Source organism: Echiichthys vipera (genome assembly GCF_963691815.1).
Source record: "Echiichthys vipera genome assembly, chromosome: 15".
NCBI lineage: Eukaryota > Metazoa > Chordata > Actinopteri > Perciformes > Trachinidae > Echiichthys > Echiichthys vipera.
In genome coordinates, this window is record NC_139840.1 from 16,303,810 (window position 1) to 16,323,741 (window position 19,932).

Genomic DNA, 19,932 nt, shown 5'->3' on the forward strand with positions numbered 1-19,932 from the left:
ATCACATGCTTCTTGAGATTGGCATAAATCCCTTTCGCTGAAGCCAATGATTCAATTTGAATGCATTAGTCCTCCATTCAGCTCAGTTTCATGTATTTGCTTTTCAACCCAAGAGCCTGTGAATGAGATGATAGAATGTATTCATTATGCAACAGTGTAATTCTCCATTTGCTCTGTTTGTCTTTCTAAATATCTGACTGTAATGACACTCCAGTGTGATGAATGGAGAGGCGGGTCGCCATCCCTCTCTGAAAAGTGTTTCATATGGAAGCCATTCATCACACACTGATACAAAACATCAGAACAGAGCTTGTTAAATGTTTCATGGTGCAGTATCTGTCAGAAGTGACCAACGATCACTGTGTTGCTGATTTCATGACCGTCATTTATAGGTCAGAACTGTAGAAAGCATGTTCACCTGAAAACTACCTGACAAGACATCCTATAAAACTAAACTCACTAAACTACTCCATTCTCCTCTTTTCTTCTGTTTCAGACTGTGGACTCAAAGATATATACACATGCACTTCATGTAAACACTTTCACATGCACACATACTATGAACACTTGGAATTGCTGAGGGCAGCCAGTGGGCAGAAAGAATAGGTGAAATGGGACCTTTCCAGGATACCAGTCACACCTTCCCCTGATGGTACGCAATGGATGGTGGAGCTGAATATGAGCGAGCACATGTCATAGTTTATTTGTGTGTGAGAGAGAGAGTGAATGTTTGTGTGTGCATATAGTGGGCACATTTGTGTGTACAGACAATTATGTGTGCACAGGTACATCATTGAAGAGTGTGAAATGTTTCCCTTTTTTGTTTCTGTATAGCTACCATTGTAAATTGTGACAAGTATGTGTCAAGATTTGTAAGCTGTAACTTTCTGAGAATTATTGTACTAAAATGCACTCAATAAACGCCTTGGAAAACAAGTCAATCACTTTATGGTCTGTGATTCAGTGGTCTTTAATTCTGTTTTCATTAATGGTGAGTCAAGAAAGCAGAGAGGAAGGGTTATTATCCAGTAACATTGCTGTCAGCGCTGTGTGTGAGCGTGACACCTAATGCTTGAATTTATAATGGCTAAGGAAATAAACAGCATTTTGTCACCGTCAGTCTGGCTGGCAGCACGTGTTAAAAGCCATCAGCCACTGATAAACGAGCCGTCACTTGGATAACACACAAACCCACAAAATGACTCCAAGAAAACTGACAAGATTTTGACAAATAAGTAGAAATTATCCCTCCATCTAAACTCTTATCTGTGTCTCAAACACACACTTGCAAACACGTACAAACACACAGTCACAGTAGTCTTATAAATTACAGTTGCCATAGACTTTTAGATCACTTCAAAGTGTGTAGTAATGATATGGTTAATGGGGTGAATCAAAAGATGTAGGGATGCATCCAACTCTCAGGGTTGCTCCATAACTGTTTATTGACTCTAACTGATTGATAATATCCAGCTTTATATAAGCGGGGAGACTGCTCTGCCAAACTGCAGGGAAGCAAACAAGACTCATCAAACAATAAATGTACCATTTTTTCAAGTTTGTGATACTAAATAAAGTGCTTTACTCATCACTTTGTCCTTATGAGGTCATATGCAATGATGTCACTGAAGAAGTCGTAACAACGTCTGCTGTTTCCCTACAAATGTTATGATGTGATGTTGCTGAAAATGTGGAGACATTTGAAAACCAGGCTGAAAAGGAGCATTTCACTGCCCCCTCTGGGTAATAGTTTCGGGATTTTATTACCTCTCTCCTGGTGTGGTTAGGTAGCCTCATGAGACCATCCTGATCTTGCAAGCTCCATTGTATTTTACTCGCAGATCAGTCTGGTAAAGTGCAGCGGAGAAAATTTGGAAAAGCAATCAGCATTGGTTTTGAGGCGGATACGTGTGATAAAAGGAGAAGCGACTCTTCAATATGCTGAGCAAATGTGAATTATGCAAATCAATACATCTGTCAGAGTCAGGTTAGTGGTAAGGTGTGCCTGTAACCACACCCAACGGCAAGCCATGGGGTGCTAGAGTAACACTGTCGTAGTACCTGTCAATGTCATGGTATCATATATCATAAAAATCATAGTGAAGTATGCTATAAAACAGGATATTATAGTATGCCATAAAAAGTCATAGTATAGACTAGTATGCAATTAAATGGCAAAAATATCATAGTATATAATGCCATACAAAGTCATAATATAGTATGCCATAAAAATGCATAGTATAGTATGTCATTGCAAAATACAGTATAGTATGCCATAAAAAGTTATAGTATAGTATGTCATTCAAAAGTCATATAATAGTATGCCATAAAAAGTCACAAGGAAATTAGTCATTAAGGGTCAATGAAGAAAGATGAAGAGATAATAAGACTGGCTTTCTCCATGTGAGTTTATTCCAAATAATTTCCTTGCAAAGGAAAGCCGTCTTCAAGACACCTGCACAAACAGCTCGCGTCAGGAAGAGTGCCCTGAAGGTCAGGTTTTGTAAGGTTTTGTCAGGTTTTTGTTTAAATACAGTAAGCGCAAACAGCCCAGCTGGCATGGCGTTTGCAGCTACATATCAGAACACAAGGGCGACTTGTCCTGTGTTTTGAGTTACAAAGAGTCATAATTATAAGTTACACAGAGTCATAATTATAAATTTCAGCCACACAGTATAGTATGTCATTCAAAAGTCATAATAATGATATGTCATAAAAAGGTCATAGTATAGTAAGCCATAAAAAAGTAATTGTAAAGTCATTGAATGAGAACATTCACAGGCTCATTGTATAGTATATCATTGAAAAATGTCATAGTATAATATGTCGTAAAAAGGTCATAGTCTGGAATGCCATAAAAAGTCATAGTATAGTATGCAGTAAAAAAGTCATAGTGTAGTATTTCATAAAAAGGTCATAGAAGGCAATAGCATGTCTTGAAAAGTCATAGTATTGTATGTCATAAAAGGGTCATATTACAGTATGTCATAAAAAGTCATTAGTATAGTATGTTTTAAAAATGTGATACTAAATATAGTTTGCCATAAAATGTCATTCAATAAAAAGTTATAGTATAGTATGCCAGGACAAATCACAAAACAGTCATACAAAGTCATAGTATATAGTATGTCATAAAAATGTTGTGAAAAAAGTAATCGGAGATTATGGCCCTGTTGACTCGGTTCTGTGGTTACATTCCAGGGAAAAAATCACTAGTGGCACACTGTGACACATTTCACCCAGCTGTGTTTGGTCGCCTGAGAGGGTAGGCGAAGCTAATGCAACAGACTTGCTCCTTAACTGCCACCTGACATCACAAAGACGACAATGTCTGAATCTCTGGGAAGTGAGTTTGAAAAGAAATTACCGCTTATTGCCATAGGTGCCACCAAAGACAACAAAACTGAGATCTTTGATATTGTTACTCTTTATGTTAATATTAATACGTTAACATTGTGAACTGCTGAGATTTGAGAACGTGGCTAAAAAAAGTCAAAGTTGGCAAGAAAAAGGGTTAGTTAGACAGTTTTACAGGACAAAACCAAACAAGACATAAAATGGCATGACATGACATAACATAATTTATAATTGATGACCATATCTAAGAATATAAGGCCCAATTGTGTTGAAGTGGCATTTTCCTTAAATAGAATTGTCTATTTTTTCTTTGAAAGAAAATGCTTTAACACTAACCCTCTCACATACTACCACACATTTCACAGGAGAAGCCATATTGCTTAGGAGACAGCTAAAGGTCATTCAAGAAATGCTTTAATTGCACTTGTAGAGCTCCACTAATAGTTAAACAGATGTAATGACCAGTGATATCGTGATGTTCTTTATGGTATCCTTCCCCTACGCCTTTGGCTTAATTGGACCTGTTTGTCACTTCAAATCAGAGCAATTAGAGAGATAGTGGAAGATATGTGCCCTCACGACAAGTAGTACTGCAATACATTAAGCGTGAAAGCTGACTTGTCTGTGTGTGTATGTGTGTAAGAGAAATAGAGCCTGACAGAAAGCTAAAGAGATGAAGACAGAGATGAGTATGGGGAGTGTTCTCTTAAAGGTATGCTTCATCCATAACAGGGTATTTATCACAGACGTTCACTTTATTTCACATTAAAGTCACAAGAATTTTGAAAAAAAAGTGACTTCCCTGCAGCAAATCTCTGTCTTAATCAATATTCCTTGAGCAATCACCTGTGAGAAAGGGATTGGCGCACAGCAGGGAACTCCTGCAGAGAAGAGGAGAGAGTTGGGGGGGGGGGGGGAAGCAATCCGTCCATCGGTGCAGATCAGAGTGTGGGAGTAGTAAACTCAGTGAATACTGAGTGAAGGACATGGAGGGACTTGGTGAACTTACCAACCATAGAATGATGATGATGGCACAGAAATTGAGAGAGAGAGTCCTGGCAGAGAGAGAGAGGAATCATAGAACTATAAGTATGAATGGAGCGACGCTTGAGAGCTAGTTCAGGCAGTCAACTGGAGTTGCACTGCAAAAGATATACTGTATATACATAGATAGTACCCCTGCTGTTTATTTGAGCGATACATCTCAACGTAGTCGCCATCTTGGGACACGGTAGCCGCATCTCTAACAACATGTATGTCTATAGAGGAAGATTAATATTAAAATCATCATTTATTGCTGAATTTTGAACAGAATTTCAAGTGGTTTTCTCGCAAGCCGGATGCGGTATCAAGCTGTATAAAAATACTGCTACACTGTGCACTGCTACATGCACACATGGCATGCTTCACTCCATATCATCTTCCATAAATGCTCCTAATTCAGCAGTCTATTTAAGCTGCAAAAGCTTTCCATCTCTCCCTCTATCGCTGCTGCCCCGCATCAGTATTGCTACCTTGTAGGCCTATACATTGTTTCGCAAAAAACAGCGTTTTTCACTGGGTACTTGTTTGATGCTCAAAAATCAAAATAAAGTTGGTGTTGCGGCGTCAAAGCCAAATGCGCTGTTTAAGCAAAAGCCAAGGTATGCCAATGTGGTGTGATATACTAGACCTGATTTAACAGACATATAGCTCTCTCTCACAATGCTTAACTTTTGCATAAAGGACTAATGCACAACTTAGAGAGCGTCTTGAAAATGCCTTTCATATTATCTATTGTGGAGCTTAAATCAGCATGATGGAGAGATAGTGCAGGTCTTATTATCATTAGTAATTTGTTTAAACTTTAAAGAAAAAAAGGAAAGCATTGAATTGTGCTTATTTGTAATGGAAATAAATAGCCCCAACCTGCGCTTGACTATAAAGTTTGTTCTTCTTAACCATATCAGATAAATGAATCCTTTATGTTGATTGTGATTGGGCTGTTCCAGAGGGCAGAAACATTTCAGGCTGGATGAACTAGTATTTATCACTGTTTTATTTCACTGCCCATGAATAAATACAATTTACCCTCTCTGGGGATAAATGTGGAGTAAAAAGATTGACGATATTAACTAAATAGATTGCAAACATACATGTATGAAGAATATGGATTTGGGAAGATGTCAAGTAAATACCACATACTGCTAGAAGTGGATGGACCTGGGCCCTAGGAATGATATAATGAAGATGACATCTGGAAAGAGGATAAACTTAATGTGTTGTACACACAAGAAGAAAAGATAAGGTGAGGCTGAGTCTCCTGGAGGACAAAGATCAGAATCTGAGATGACTGGAAGCGTTAGTAGCGTAAAGTACTGCTTGGTCATGAGAATTTCATAGCTGATGTGTCTGCAGTCTTCTTTTAGGAGGGAGACAGATTCACGACTATGAAATGAAAACAGTAAATGAGTAGAGGACTATACTCAGTGTCTACCTATAAACAGTGTTTGGGACACAAGTGCAGTCCTGGCTAAACAGGTTTTGCATCTTATTTTTCTTGCTTACATTTTGCAGAACAACATACTGTAGCTAATGCTACTCAATTTATTCCTTGTAATTATGGATAATTTGCATTTCACTTGTTCAGTAATTAAGTTATTGATGGACCTCAGTGAATTCCGTAAATTTGGAAATACTGTTTTTCTTAATCAAGTTGTCAGTCGCAAGTGTGTCTCTTAAAAGTCGAGGACATTTCTTCTTTTGTGTTTAGGCAGAGAAAACCAGCACCTGGGTCAAATGAGATTTTGTGTCTCGGAGGAGTTCATCAAATTTAATTATGATACATATAATTACCAAAAGCAATCTTCTGTGTGGTAGGAATAATCCTCTCAGACAGACGTTGGCACCTGCAGGGGTTAGGCGTAATTTAGAGACAGTCTAGAGTGACAGGACACAAGAGAGAGAAGTAGAAAAGGACAGAAAGGGGTGATTGCTGTATACTCCACTGGGAAAAAACAACGGCAGTCAGCCTGCTACAGTCTCCTCTGTCTTACTGTAAGAATTTAAAAAATGACAGAAAAATTTAAACCTACTTAACCAATGTAAGTGTCAGCCTATTGTTTAGTATCCAATAGGATTTCAAAAGTACTTGACAAGTACTTGATTTTGGTTGATTATGAAAACAAGGCCATCTTTCATCATACTTGCACTTGGGAGAACATAAACAAAAGCCTTGCCAAACCCAGATCTTTGTAAATGAGCTGGATTTATCATTACAATATGCAGAAACAGACGGTGTGCGGTTGTACAGCAGGTACGGAGTGAACAATGGGAGCTGGAGGAGGAGGTGAGTTATGATGGCTCAAGTATCACAGCTGTATTTAGTTATTTCAGAAGGTTAGAAGGGGTAGGGGTTATGAGAAGGGACAATATCCCCCCTTCCACACAAACAAACACACACACACACACACACACACACACACACACACACACACACACACTCACTCCTCACAAGCTCCTCACCCATCGCAGGAACCCCCCGCAGTGTCTAATCCCACACAGAGCCCCCTCTCAGTTCCGTCCGCCTTCGATTGCTGCAAAAATCGATGAAATATTTTCCCACCAAAATGAAGACGAACAATGGATGATCCACACGTCAAGGTCTTCCTAATTGGAGAGTTCACACAAAAGGGCTCCTTTGCGTCATGGCTTGCAGAACAGAGGCAGAGAGGGTGGAAGAGGAGAAAGTACAGATAGTAAGTGATGAAGGTCGAACACTTCCCACTCTCTGTGCCCATCTTTCTAATATCAACTTCATAACGTATAACCTGGGCTGCCAAGCAAATCTGGTCGGCTGACATTTTACCATATTTCTAGCCATAGTTGTGCACACAGCATGCCACAAAAGAAGCTACAAGCTTTTCTTCTCATTGTCTCTCCCCTGAAGTGTAGAGAGACGTGTCACTGTGTTTTGTCACATCTTACCCCTTCAAATTGGAAGTGGAAACCCTGCCATATTGTTGTTTTAGTGAAAGGTCTTATGATGGCTTAACTCTGGGTAAGTGCAGAAGGTAAACGGTTTGGTTCTTGTGTAGAAATGTGTAACGCCCCTAACTTGACTGCCCTCTCGGGGTGATGCAAGAAAGCTGTTGATAACAGACAATGCTGACCTCTCTCTAATGAGGGCGTTAGGAGAAAGATATGTAAATCTACCACGGTGTTTGCCTTTAACCTTTAGTGTCAAAGAGGACAGACTACTTCTACCATACAGCACAAACCTGTATTATCATGACTGCAAATGATTCATTAAAACCTTCCTGAGCTGCATCATCCATAATTTGGTTCATCATAGAAACTAAGTGCATCACTTTTTCTCCACACGTTCAGCAACTTCTCAGAATATGTACTTCTGGCAGAGCGGTACACAGTAGTGATGCATGTGAAACAGATTTATGTAGCAGTGAAACATTGGTTAATGGCAGTCATTACTGCTCTTAACCAGCACCTGCGATCTTAACAGATGCTCACAGCATTGAGAGGTACATTCCATAGATGCACTTCAGCTGGTATAATGGTATTCATACTTGGTGAAGAGGGAAACACTTCACAGTTGTACTTTATGCGATGCTGTTAACTGGCTGTTGCAGAGCTCCATGGGGGATATACAAAATGTAGCTTTATGACTCGCCAGTGTGGGCATACTGACTAAAGAATGTATTAAAATATATACTTCTAGTCCCCAGGATTCTGATGGTTAAAATACCCAATCAAACCAGACCTAATGTCAAACAGTGTGCTTTTCCTGATAGTGACATGCTTACCATCAACGATACAAAAACCCTGGGTACACTAAAAATCTGTTTCTAAATAGGCAATGCAGTAACAGAAACTTGACTGTGATTGGTTGTTTTCCCTCAGGCAAGGTGGAATATTGCAAATGCCATTAGGAACAGTAGGAGCAGGCAGAAGATTATATTACTATTATTTTCACAGATTATATGTCTTATATACTACTGTCAGGATATATAGTAACAGTTTGAGCAAATGATACAAAAGTTATTTTTTATAAAATTACCTTTAAGGTGTGAACCATGCAATGTCCTGGTACATGTCCAGCTGGGGCATAATTGCATGTCATTCTCGATTCCCTAATCCATTCTCTCTAATTGCAACTATCAAATTAGGCATCAAATGTCAGAAATTACCACAGACAAACAAGAAAGAAACTGTGGGGTAAGTTTTTGCCTCGAGACAACAGTGTGAACAACACAACTAAAGGATATGTAGAACACAATAACACCAATAACAATGTAGGAACATAGATGTATTAAGTTTGTTGCCCCAAAGCATGCAGTAAAGGCATCCCTGCATGCCTACAAACCTTACATCATGTTGCTCAGTGAGATTATAGTGGGATTACTATTGCATAATCAGGATTGATTCAAATGCTGAGCTAAAACAAATCATAAAAAAACAACAGCAAAAATATCACTTACCTCTATGGTATCCAGTCATGTTGATAGGTTAGGTTTAATTTTGAAAACTCTTTTCCATCGCTGAGATTTCTGCTGCCAGAACAAAGAACAGATAATGGAGGTGAGTGGAATTTCATTTGTGGTGATCAAAGTATTGAAAATGAACAGAAATAACAACACTCAAAAGCATCATGTCTTCCCGGAAAAGGTATTTATAATTTTAATAATTTAGGAGAGAAATTATCCGATGAAAGCTTGATAATGGCTCAGACATATCTCATCCTCCATCAAGAAGCCTTTTGAGAAGAAAGAGACTACAGGTGTATGTTGGAAAACATCCATGGCATCCCCGTACTTCATCTGACACTATAGTCAGATGATTGCTGTGATTATTGTGAAGAATTTGGATGGGAAAATTATTCAGATCTCATGGCTGCCGGCCCCTAAGGGTGTTATCACACTTGGTCTGTTTCAGCCATCTAAATGAACACAGATTGATGAGTCAGTATTTAAAAACCTCAGACCTCTCTGAGTCTGCATTGCGGTTCACTTCACCCGTGCATTGTGAACACAAAACGCTCAAGATTCACTTCGCCCTTTTTCCGTTTTCTTTTTTTTTCAGCCCTCTAGGCTGCAGAAGCAGAGCACAATATCGCTGATGTCAGCAAATCCTCTACCAGTCATTCTGTTAGAATATGAGTTGGCCACTGTTTTACTAATGCGCGATGATAAGCAGTGATGAAACGATATTTACCATAATAATAGGGTGCCAACTAGCTATGTTGTTACAGTAAAATAAAAGTACAGTGTTATAAATGTTCATTTTCTGTACACCATGAATCTAAGAATATTTTAAAGCCAGCCCAGAGTCCAGATATAAACACCATAGAGAATCCGTGGGAAATCCTTGGCAACAAAGTAATGGAAAAGAAACCCACTACAGTTACCAAGCCGTGGAAGAGACTGCAAGAAGAATGGACCATCAAAACCAGAGCAGTGTGAGAAACTAGTGATGAAATAATTGTTTAAATCTTCTCTCTGACACAATGGTTACTGTTCTCTAATTTTGCTCAAGGATTTTGTTGAATTGCCTTGGTTATTTAAAAAGAAGTACAGCAGTGGTTTAGCCACAGTGGATATTCTATAAAATTCTGAACAATAAAAAATAACAATATTTAAAAAAAAAAAAGTATTTATACTTTTCACACTAATTTTGATTTTCATTGTATATGTGAAAACACCCTAAAACGCTTTCTCGGGCCTCTCAGGGTCAATGAAGTGCTTGATGGAGGAACATATATGTACCCTTTTTTGAGTATTTCGGTGTGTGTGGGTGTGTTTGTGTGTGTGTGTGTGTGTGTGTCTGTGCACAGATGGTGGCTCCTCTGATGGGAGAATGTGTGTCGGTGAGCTGTAACTCAAGAGGCTGGATGGAGGACAGACTAAGTGGCTCTCAGGGGAGAGTCGATCGGTTGTTAAAGACAGTGGAGAGGGACACAACAGCCTCAGCGTACGCTTACAGCCAAAACAGACACACAGTCTTGGTTAGTGTAATTGCTATAGACAGGCAGCCGTCTGAATGTGCTCTCAGTTGTTCTCTCTCTGACATGCTCACAGAGGCCTTTCACCTTTCTGCAGTCACGTATGCCAAAGAAATAGGATGGATTACAGTGACAGAAAAGTATAAAATAGTAGGTAAAATTATTCATGCAGTCATTCACTTTTTCAGATGGTAGGGCAGAATATTCTGATAGGTACTGTAACATTTAAGCAGGCAGCCTATGAAAATATTTTGCTGTTTCAAAATAATCCATTTGTCTCTTTGGCCATTACTACAGGTTTTTCTTCTTCACCACCATGACCTGTATTCAGTGCTTCAGAAAAAAGTGAAGGCTTTAATTGTCCTCAAATCAGATGCTTGTGGTACAAGTGTTTGTCACAAGTCAGAGCTCAAACTGCCTGAAGGAACAAGGGAAGGATGGAAGGTGCCTTCAAAACTTCAATGCAATTATAAAATTCTGTCTACTTAGAACAAGATCCCTCCTCTCTCAAACATCTACCCCTTCCCCATGATACCTCGCTATTCCCCCTACACCCACATGTGAGGCATTATCCAAAGTGATGAAAGGAGAAGAGGAATGCCAAATGATAACTAAGTCCCTCTGGACATCTCCGTCCCATTCCCAACCCTGCCTCCCTTTCGACTGTCCTCTCCATTTACCATCTCTACCACCATCACCGTCCTCATAAGGCTGGGAAATGCAGCTGCTGTCAGCTGCTGAGGGCCTCCAGGCTGATCTCTCACTTTGTGGAATGTGCAGTGCCATAATGAGCACTGCCCCCTCCTCCATTTACCATGTTCTTCCTCCATTTTGTTTCCAAGGGCCCCACTCTAAATGAAGCACAGGTGAATGGCAAACAAGAGCTGATGAATGGTGAAAGATGGAAGGTAATGGAAAGTATTATCCTTCCAAATTCACAGAGTGCAGCTTGGGAATGAATCCATTTGATACATTTAATTATTTTATTTTTTAAACAAAGGAGACCTAAATAATTTTGCAAACCTCAAATGAACCATTTATAATGAACAAAAGTGGAGCAAAATCATATAAAATGTATTAACTGCTTTTAAGGAGAATCCATTCATTCACCCATCCACAATTCCTTCATTTTTTGTTCACAGGCACTTTATTTGCAGAGTTTTCCCTAAATGATGGAATCCCCACAGATGTAAGCTCTGTGTATCAGAGGCTGCATGCAGCTGTGCTTAGCCCGTGTGCTTATGTTGACTCGTGACCTCTGAACTTGAGTCATTACTTACACCTGTCAGTCAGTGGAGAGCTGGCCTTAGGAGGGGATTTGAGACAGCTGAAGGGTGAATGAGACATGCCTAGCACCCTAAATCCAACACTCTGTACTCCCCTGTGGTCGCAATAATCATAACTCAAGGACTGACCTCTGACATGTCACTTATTACACTGAGGAGATGTGGGCCTTTGTAAAGGGCACAACGTAGCTATATGCAGCAAGAAATATTGCTAGTGTTTTCATGTGTGGGTAGCAGCCACCTTATATGTATATATATATATATATATATATATATATATATATATATATATATATATATACATATATCCTCATGTTTGAAAGTATATTCAGTATATCCAAAGTGAACTCAAAGCATTTCTTGTTTACTCTTACAAAGGGATTAGCATGCTTTACATATTTGTTTCTCATCTTGAACTGTAGAACTGGTAGCCAGGATTTGGATAGATTTCGGTGTAGCCAACAGGCCAGGAGCACAAGAGGTTTAATATCACATGCAGTGGGTACTGATAGGCATGCAGTCTGCTCCCAGACTCATAAATTATATTAGGCTGCATTGTTCAGCGGGGTAGAGACCTACCCTCAGATAGATTCAGAATGGGAAGCTTTAATCTCATGCATTTTTGGGGCTCAATATCACGGGGATAATTTGCTAAACACGACACGGTGGGTGTCGACTAACTTGACAGTTTTCTCCGTCTTGAACTCAACCTTATCTTTGTTTTGTTCTGCAACAGTGGAAACCATTAGTACTACTTATTATCTTCTGTCTATGTTTGTTTATCTGTGCATAGAACTGTATGTATTCTCTATGCATTACATTCTATCATCCTATTAGCATATGTGTTCATTTCACTCTCAACCCCTCGCATCGGTCCAATGTGTTGTCGTCTATAGGAAATTATATTTGCAAAAAAACGAGCCCCTGAAGCAGCCACATAGTGTTGATAATAATGATAGAAATCTAGTTTTCCTTTTGATGCATGAATGCCTTTCAGATTTAATAGCCATATGCTGAAGCTGTTGTTATGGCTGCTGTTATTGTTGATTGTTTTAATCTTGCTGAGTGTTGGACATCAAACGGACTATCCAAGGCTACCCCTGACTGGGTGATGTACCAACAGACTCTTAAGGCAGTGTGTGTGTGTGTGTGTGTGTGTGTGTGTGTGTGTGTGTGTGTGTGTGTGTGTGTGTGTGTGTGTGTGTGTGTGTGTGTGTGTGTGTGTGTGTGTGTGTGTGTGTGCGTGTGTTTGTGTGTGTGTGTGTGTGCGTGTGTGTGTGTGTGTGTGTGTGTGTGTGTGTGTGTGTGTGTGTGTGTGTGTGTGTGCTTGTGTGAGCGTGTGCACGCAAGTGTAGCCTCTTCTAATTCTGTGTGTTGCTGCTGAACTTCCTATAGGCATTAGATAAGCTGCAGCCTTGCTGGATCAGGTCTTCTGAGAAAGCAACCTATGGCAATCTGCAACCAGAGACCACTGCTCAGATAGGAGATTTCCCTCTGAGTCAGGCCAATTACTTTACATGGCAGACATGAGGTTGGACTGGGTTGTGTGTGTGTGTGTGTGTGTGTGTGTGTGTGTGTGTGTGTGTGTGTGTGTGTGTGTGTGTGTGTGTGTGTGTGTGTGTGTGTGTGTGTGTGTGTGTGTGTGTGTGTGTGTGTGTGAGTGTGTGTTTGTGTTTGTGTGTGTTTGTGTTTGTGTATGTATGTAGGTGTAGACAGTAATATGTGTATGTGACCTTTATATGAAGCAAGTTTTGGTTTCTTCTATGTGAGCGGGAGCATGGACTAGATTGTCTGTAGTTCTTCAGTATGCTTGTAAGATGAACATTCTGTTTTTGCCTTAGGCATGTTCAGAAACTTGATGTTAAAGTCTGGAACAAAAAAAAACTATTTCTCAGCATTCAGTCCCTGCTCTACTCAGATTGGTCTGTCTGGTCTTGACTTCTCTGTCTTCTAAAAGGTCGGGCCTTTTTTAAAGCTGTAGTCTGTGGTACTAAACCTTTTTACTTCATCAGTGTCCAGTTTACTAAAATACATGTATTTACCTATGTTTACCACGGGGTAGCTACAACTAGATGTTTCTCAGTCAGTGTGGATGACGGACTATTGACACTTCTTGGGTTTGCTGTTGAAGTAACATTCTAACTGATCCTGGTTCCTTTTGAACTCCACAACAAGACATCTGGGCCAGTTTTTTTGCACTTTGGCTATAGTTAGAGGTGTTACATGAGTTATACTCAATTGGACACAATGTTCTATCTTCAGTAGGCTCATAAGGGGTTCTTCATACTGACCAAAAATAGAGAGCCTCACGTCTACAATTCATGTGTCACTCCATATGCCAGTGAGCCATCAATACTTATAGATTGAGATACCTTTGCAGTATATAATGCAGTGGTTTTCAAACTTTGGCTAAATACGCCTCAAAGACATTTTTCTTTTCCTTTTTTGACAGTTTTATACAAGGACCTCCAATGTACTTACATACAGTACATCATCATTTTCGTCCACCGCAGCCCAACAAAAACAAAAAACAAACAAATGAAAAGTTAGACAAGATAATATATTAGTTATATGCCTCTTATATGTGTGCTCTTTTTAAGGTTTAGAGTCCATATCTTTATCCACACACCTTAAAAATGCTGTTATTTTCAGTGGCGCCAGTTCTGCCATAATGAGTTTTCTCCAGGTGCAGTGAGGAAGTGATTTCGGCCAGCCACGGTTCAAAAGCAGACGCACAAGTGGATTACCAATTGAAGTCTTTTGGCTGTGACCATTTTTCGAACATTGAAAGGCAGCAACAGAGAAACTGAAAAGAACCAGTTTGTGATCCAACTGTATTTTCTAAAAAGAAAGAATAGAACCAATGAAACATGTCCTCATAATATTTAACTAAATGTGGACAAGTTTAAAAGAGTGTGCCACCCAAACAAATATCATAGAGGTGATATTTATTGCTACAATTTGTTCAGTGTTTTTTTTTAAGTAGCTTGAAGACAAGCTTGAGCATTTAGTGAAGATGCAGTTATTCTTTTCAAACTCCCATGTCACAAATTATAAGATATCTCCTTGCTTCACAACATATTGGAGATGGTTCGTAGCTTGGTAAAAAAGACAAGATCATCTCTGACTTTGACTAATTTATAATATTCATAAAGTATTATTTGCATTCACTGAGGTCCACGACAAATACTCTTCTGTTCTACCTTTTCTCAGGAGGTGGAACTTCTTTCATTCATCTCACCATGATTGAGACTAGTAGACTTTACATCAAATGAGATTAAATTAATTCTACCAGATTAAAATATGTTCGAAAAAATAATGAATCGTGTCGTTCAACTGCATATTTTTAAACTAAACAATACGCCATCTCCCTTTTCTTCAGTGATATCAAAAGATACAATTCAGTGCCCCTTTTGTCACTCTTACCACCTTCAACAGCTTAAAACAATTTTGGCAGAAAAACACCTAATCAATGGATGACCAGTTGGCAAAACAATAACAGGTTGTCTGCTAAACTATAGATTGTGATAATCCAGGTGTCAGGGAAAATGAACCTAGTTAATGAATCTGTCACCTAATAGCAGATGCATCAAATTACCTTGTCACAACCGTTCTGATTTAATGAAAAATGTGATCCCCAAAGCACGGGGCCTTAAAATAAAAGAATTGAGTTGTCAATTACCGTAATCCATAGTATGGGGAGAAGAAATATTAATCTAATGATTTAAGGACATCCTTGGGTGTCTGATCAGACTTGAAATGAATGGATATAAAGTTTGCAACTTTGTAATTGGAAAGGAAATGTGAGTTATTGTGTTACTCTGTGGGCTATTTCAATCCAGGACATCATGTTCCACTGGAATGATTTCCCTGGAACCAATCAGTGGTGCTGTGCATAATCATGCAGATGGGACAGGCTGACTGGATTTCCTAGAACAAAATAAGACTCTAACAGCCTTGAAGGAGAGGAGAAAGGGAGTAGAAGTAAGGAGAGGAGAGACCACAGGGTATGAAGGGGTGCCAAGAAGGGGGTCAAGACAAGGGGGAATGACAGGGTTAAAGAGTAAATCAGATGACAGGCCAAGATAGTGATGGATACATATTGTTTTTAGACAAGGAGAGTTAATTTAATTACCTGCCTGAAGCAGATGGAGAGAATAGTGGAGTAAGGATGAAAAAATAACAGAGACCTAAAAGCAATGGAACAGAAGAGCAGCAAAACAAAACAGAATAGGAGAAGAAAATAAATCTAGGATGCATGCAACAGGGAACAGAACAGGAAGGAACAAAAGATAATAGCAGAGCAAAGCTAAATAGATCTCTTGCATCTGTACCCTGGATAGGGAGATATGTGTGTCTGCACAGCCCTGTCAGATAGATAGGGCAGCACAAGACGAATGAGATGGGTAAATATGCTTGTGCTCATCCCATAACCACCATGGACATTCTGATGATAACAGCAGGTGTGTTATCATCTGTGTGTGTGTGTGTGTGTGTGTGTGTGTGTGTGTGTTTGTTAAAAAAAAAAAACAATAGGAGTTGAACTAACAGTTAAACTAAGGAATTATTAAACCAGTTGAAATCTGCTTTTTCAATTAAACATTCACTTTAAGGCAAGCAGAAACACCCAGGGCTGAAAGATAGGCAGCTATCGAAACAAACTGCAGTTCCTTGAATGGTCACTTGAGCATGTAAAAATGTCCAACTTTACAGCAGGAATATACATGTTTACAGAAAAACATGGTACAAAAAACACCAACATCTGTTTTGTCTAACAGCTATACAGGGGGTGCATTATTTTTTCAACTCACCCATTTGAATTGTATTAAGAGTTAAAGGTATAATATATAGTACTATTGGGGGAAAATATATGCATAAACTAATAAACAAAAGTAATCCCTCAGAATCGTCAATTATGACCCATTATGTGTGGTAGTGTCTGTATGTGCTGAGACCATGCGCTCTGCCTGGATTTTCTGTTTTCTTGTTGTTTAGAGAGGGACAGGGAGATTTCTGGATGTAGGCTTAGGCTTAGGCCCAAGCCAATTAAAGCGTGCAGGGTGAGCAGCCCGCTGATTCCCAACTGTGACTTTGTGACGCCTCTCCCCCTCAGTGTCAGATACTAAAGCACGGAGCACAAGATAGACATAAACAGAGACAATGAATCTCTGAATTCACTCATAATCTGACAGTGCAGCACCTTCGAAAAGGACTCTGTGGAGATTTGTGTGTGTGTGTATTTGTGCTTTTAAACGAAACTGCTGTGAACCAAATACCGTTGTATTCCTCTGATTTGCTGCTTTTAGGGCTTGAAAGTTGAAAATGCTATTCAATCCAATTCAAAATATTGATGTTGACACGTCATTTTTACTTTTTCCAAAATGCTTCAACACTCCTGTCAGTGTTTATGTTATATTCATTATGCAGCAGGGGTTCTTATGAGCGCCATTGTTAACATTTAACACGATCATTAATATGCTCTGCTCTTGTGTCTTACTGAGTGGTGGAATATGTACACGGACCCTGGCACAGACATCTGCTTCTTGCATGCCCCCTACAGAGCAGCAGAGTGTGTCCATTAGAATCAACAGCTGCTGTACAGACAACGGAAGTCGCGAGAATCGCACCGAAGAAGAGAGACAGGTGACGCAAATATAACATTTTCTGTATGGATTTATAGGCTCGATAGTGAATAAACGAATGCTAATGGGTTGTTTTGGAAGGTTAATGACACTAAACAAGGAAGCAGCTCCAAGAGTGACATATTTTCTTTTTTAATCTGTCACTGCCAAAAAGTAACTGATAAATTAAATTAAAATATTTAAAGAAACTATAAATTGTTACATCTGAGAAGAGAGTTTGATCTGGTGGTAGAATTGGTTAGGTTTGGTTTTGCTATCTTTTTGTTTTTTAGCCTATTTTTTCTTATATCATGTTGCTGCATTATATACTGACATAGTTTGTCAAAATTAAATGAATCTAAATGAAAGAGTCAATTTGATCTCTCTATCTCTCAAGTTATGCATAATTTTGAGCGACAGGTGGGTGCCGTCACGAGTGGTTAGCATGAACTGTAGGCTTCAGTCGGCCCACCTCAGCTCCATCCACGCTCCACCTCTCCTCCTGATCATTTTTTGATTAGTCAGGAAAAGAGTCAGGCACTGCCAAGAAAAAGATGTCCTTTTTAAAACTGGCCCTCACCGGATTACGGGAGAGTAGAGGTGCAAACTGATACATCTATAGTCAAGTATCTGTCACAAAAATCTCTTCTGTTTAAAATTCATATCACAGCATGCAATGTGATAAAACAAACATAAGTACTGTCGGTCTAGACTGCGCTGCATACATCTGAAAGCTTAGCTAGATTCTCAGGCTGAGTGACGTTTATCTCCAATCTAACTTTACATTTTCAAAAGGTTGCTGTTTTTATTTAGTGCCTGTATAAGTGTGTATGTGTTAGGCTTGAAAAATCCTCATCATCAAAGATAGCCTTCGCCGTTTGTCTCACATCTATGTATAGATCACAGGCAGCCTCTGAGACTGTTTGTAGCCTACATCTGAGCTACGTTGATACACCATGGGGGGGCAGATACTCATGTCTGCACCTTTCCACAGAGGTGTTTGTGAATAAAAATGTGTTGTTTACTTCTACATCAGTCGCAACTCAGAGAAAATGACATCGAAGTTCAGATTTCCCGAAGAGCTCTGAAAAATGACTTATGTTTAGCCAAAAGTATAGTATTCTTGTCAATCCATTCAACCTTTTAATAACGTTGTTAGGTCCTGTGCCGATTACATGAGCATGGTCCTTCCTCCCATGCAATATATCTGTCTGAACGGTCGGGAGGAGAGAAATTGTGTGTTGTGGAGCTCTGTAGATGTGGAGTAAACTGCTTATCAAGGGCTCTATCTCTTTCAAGAATGTATCCCCAGGGGACTTAAAAGAGACCGACTTCAAAAGCTGGAGGAGTCAGCATGGCGTGTGGAACACTGAGCTGACCAACCAGATGCTGGTTTCCTTGAATCTCTCTCCAGCACCTCTACTATCACCTCTACCAGCATTTTGATGTGTACACTACAAATCTGGTCACACTTCATTTGTTAGTGGCTCATCTCTTTGAGTTGCAGGAAGTCTTGATAAAAGAAGGTGACAGATGTTCTTTTGTTGTTTTTCTGGTTTGCAGATGTCTGTTCTGAAAACGTCTGCTTACTTTTTGTCGAAAAACATTATAAACTATGATGATACTACAGCTATTGTGCACATTTTTCAATTTTTCCATTTTTCATTTCATTTCATTTGTGGAAACAGCGTCTAAGATCAAAAGCCTATGGTTAGAGATTTCCCATGGCAGCTGTTGACTGACATTTAATAGTCAACATAGCTAGGAGACCTGCTGTCAACTTCTGTGGTGCGCTGTTGACTGGAACCTGTCTGTATAGCCGTCATAAATGTTCACATTTTATCCCCTATTTCAACAAGCCAACATGTACTGTAAGCGATTTAATATGTCTGTCCTTTTCCAACATTGTGCGGTTTTGTTTGTATTCTACTCAGAAAGTGGACGCTAGCAAGTTGTACATTCTCACTGATACCCTCTCATGAATGTGTTAAGAGAGCTGGATGAGACACCACCATTCAGCCATCTTTTGCCAATATCAATGGCCACTCAGGGTATTGCAACAAAAAAATTCCCTGCAGCCCAAACAGCATTTTCCCCATAGAATACCCCTGACATTAAGATTCATAAACTGTTGAAAACAAACCTTCAACTCGAAAAGTATTACACTTTCCTTTACGAATTTTCAGATGATATCATGATAAATACTAATACACATGCACAGTGGGCCACGCAACATGGAGGCAAATCTAGAAGCAAATAATGAAGCCAAATAATATTTTTCTAGCTGTCTCTTTTCTATGGGTGCAGTTGGAAAATGACCAGAATGTTAAAACTCATAGCAACATGACGTTATGTATCCTCAGCACTTTGAATGTTACTCTGTGGTTGGCATATAGTGCTAAAATCCCTGATTCAATTCAATTCAATTCAATTCAATTCAATTTTATTTATAGTGCCAAATCATAACAGAAGATATCTCAGGACACTTTACAAACTAGGTAAAGACCACACTCTATGATAAATATAGACCCAACAATTCCCCCTTAGAGTACGATGGCAACGAAAACCTTCCCTATTACAGGCAGGAACGTCAGACACACCCAGCTCTGATGATGAGACAACAACTTTGACTAGGCAGCTAGTTAACTGTCTGTGTGGCTGTCTGAATTTA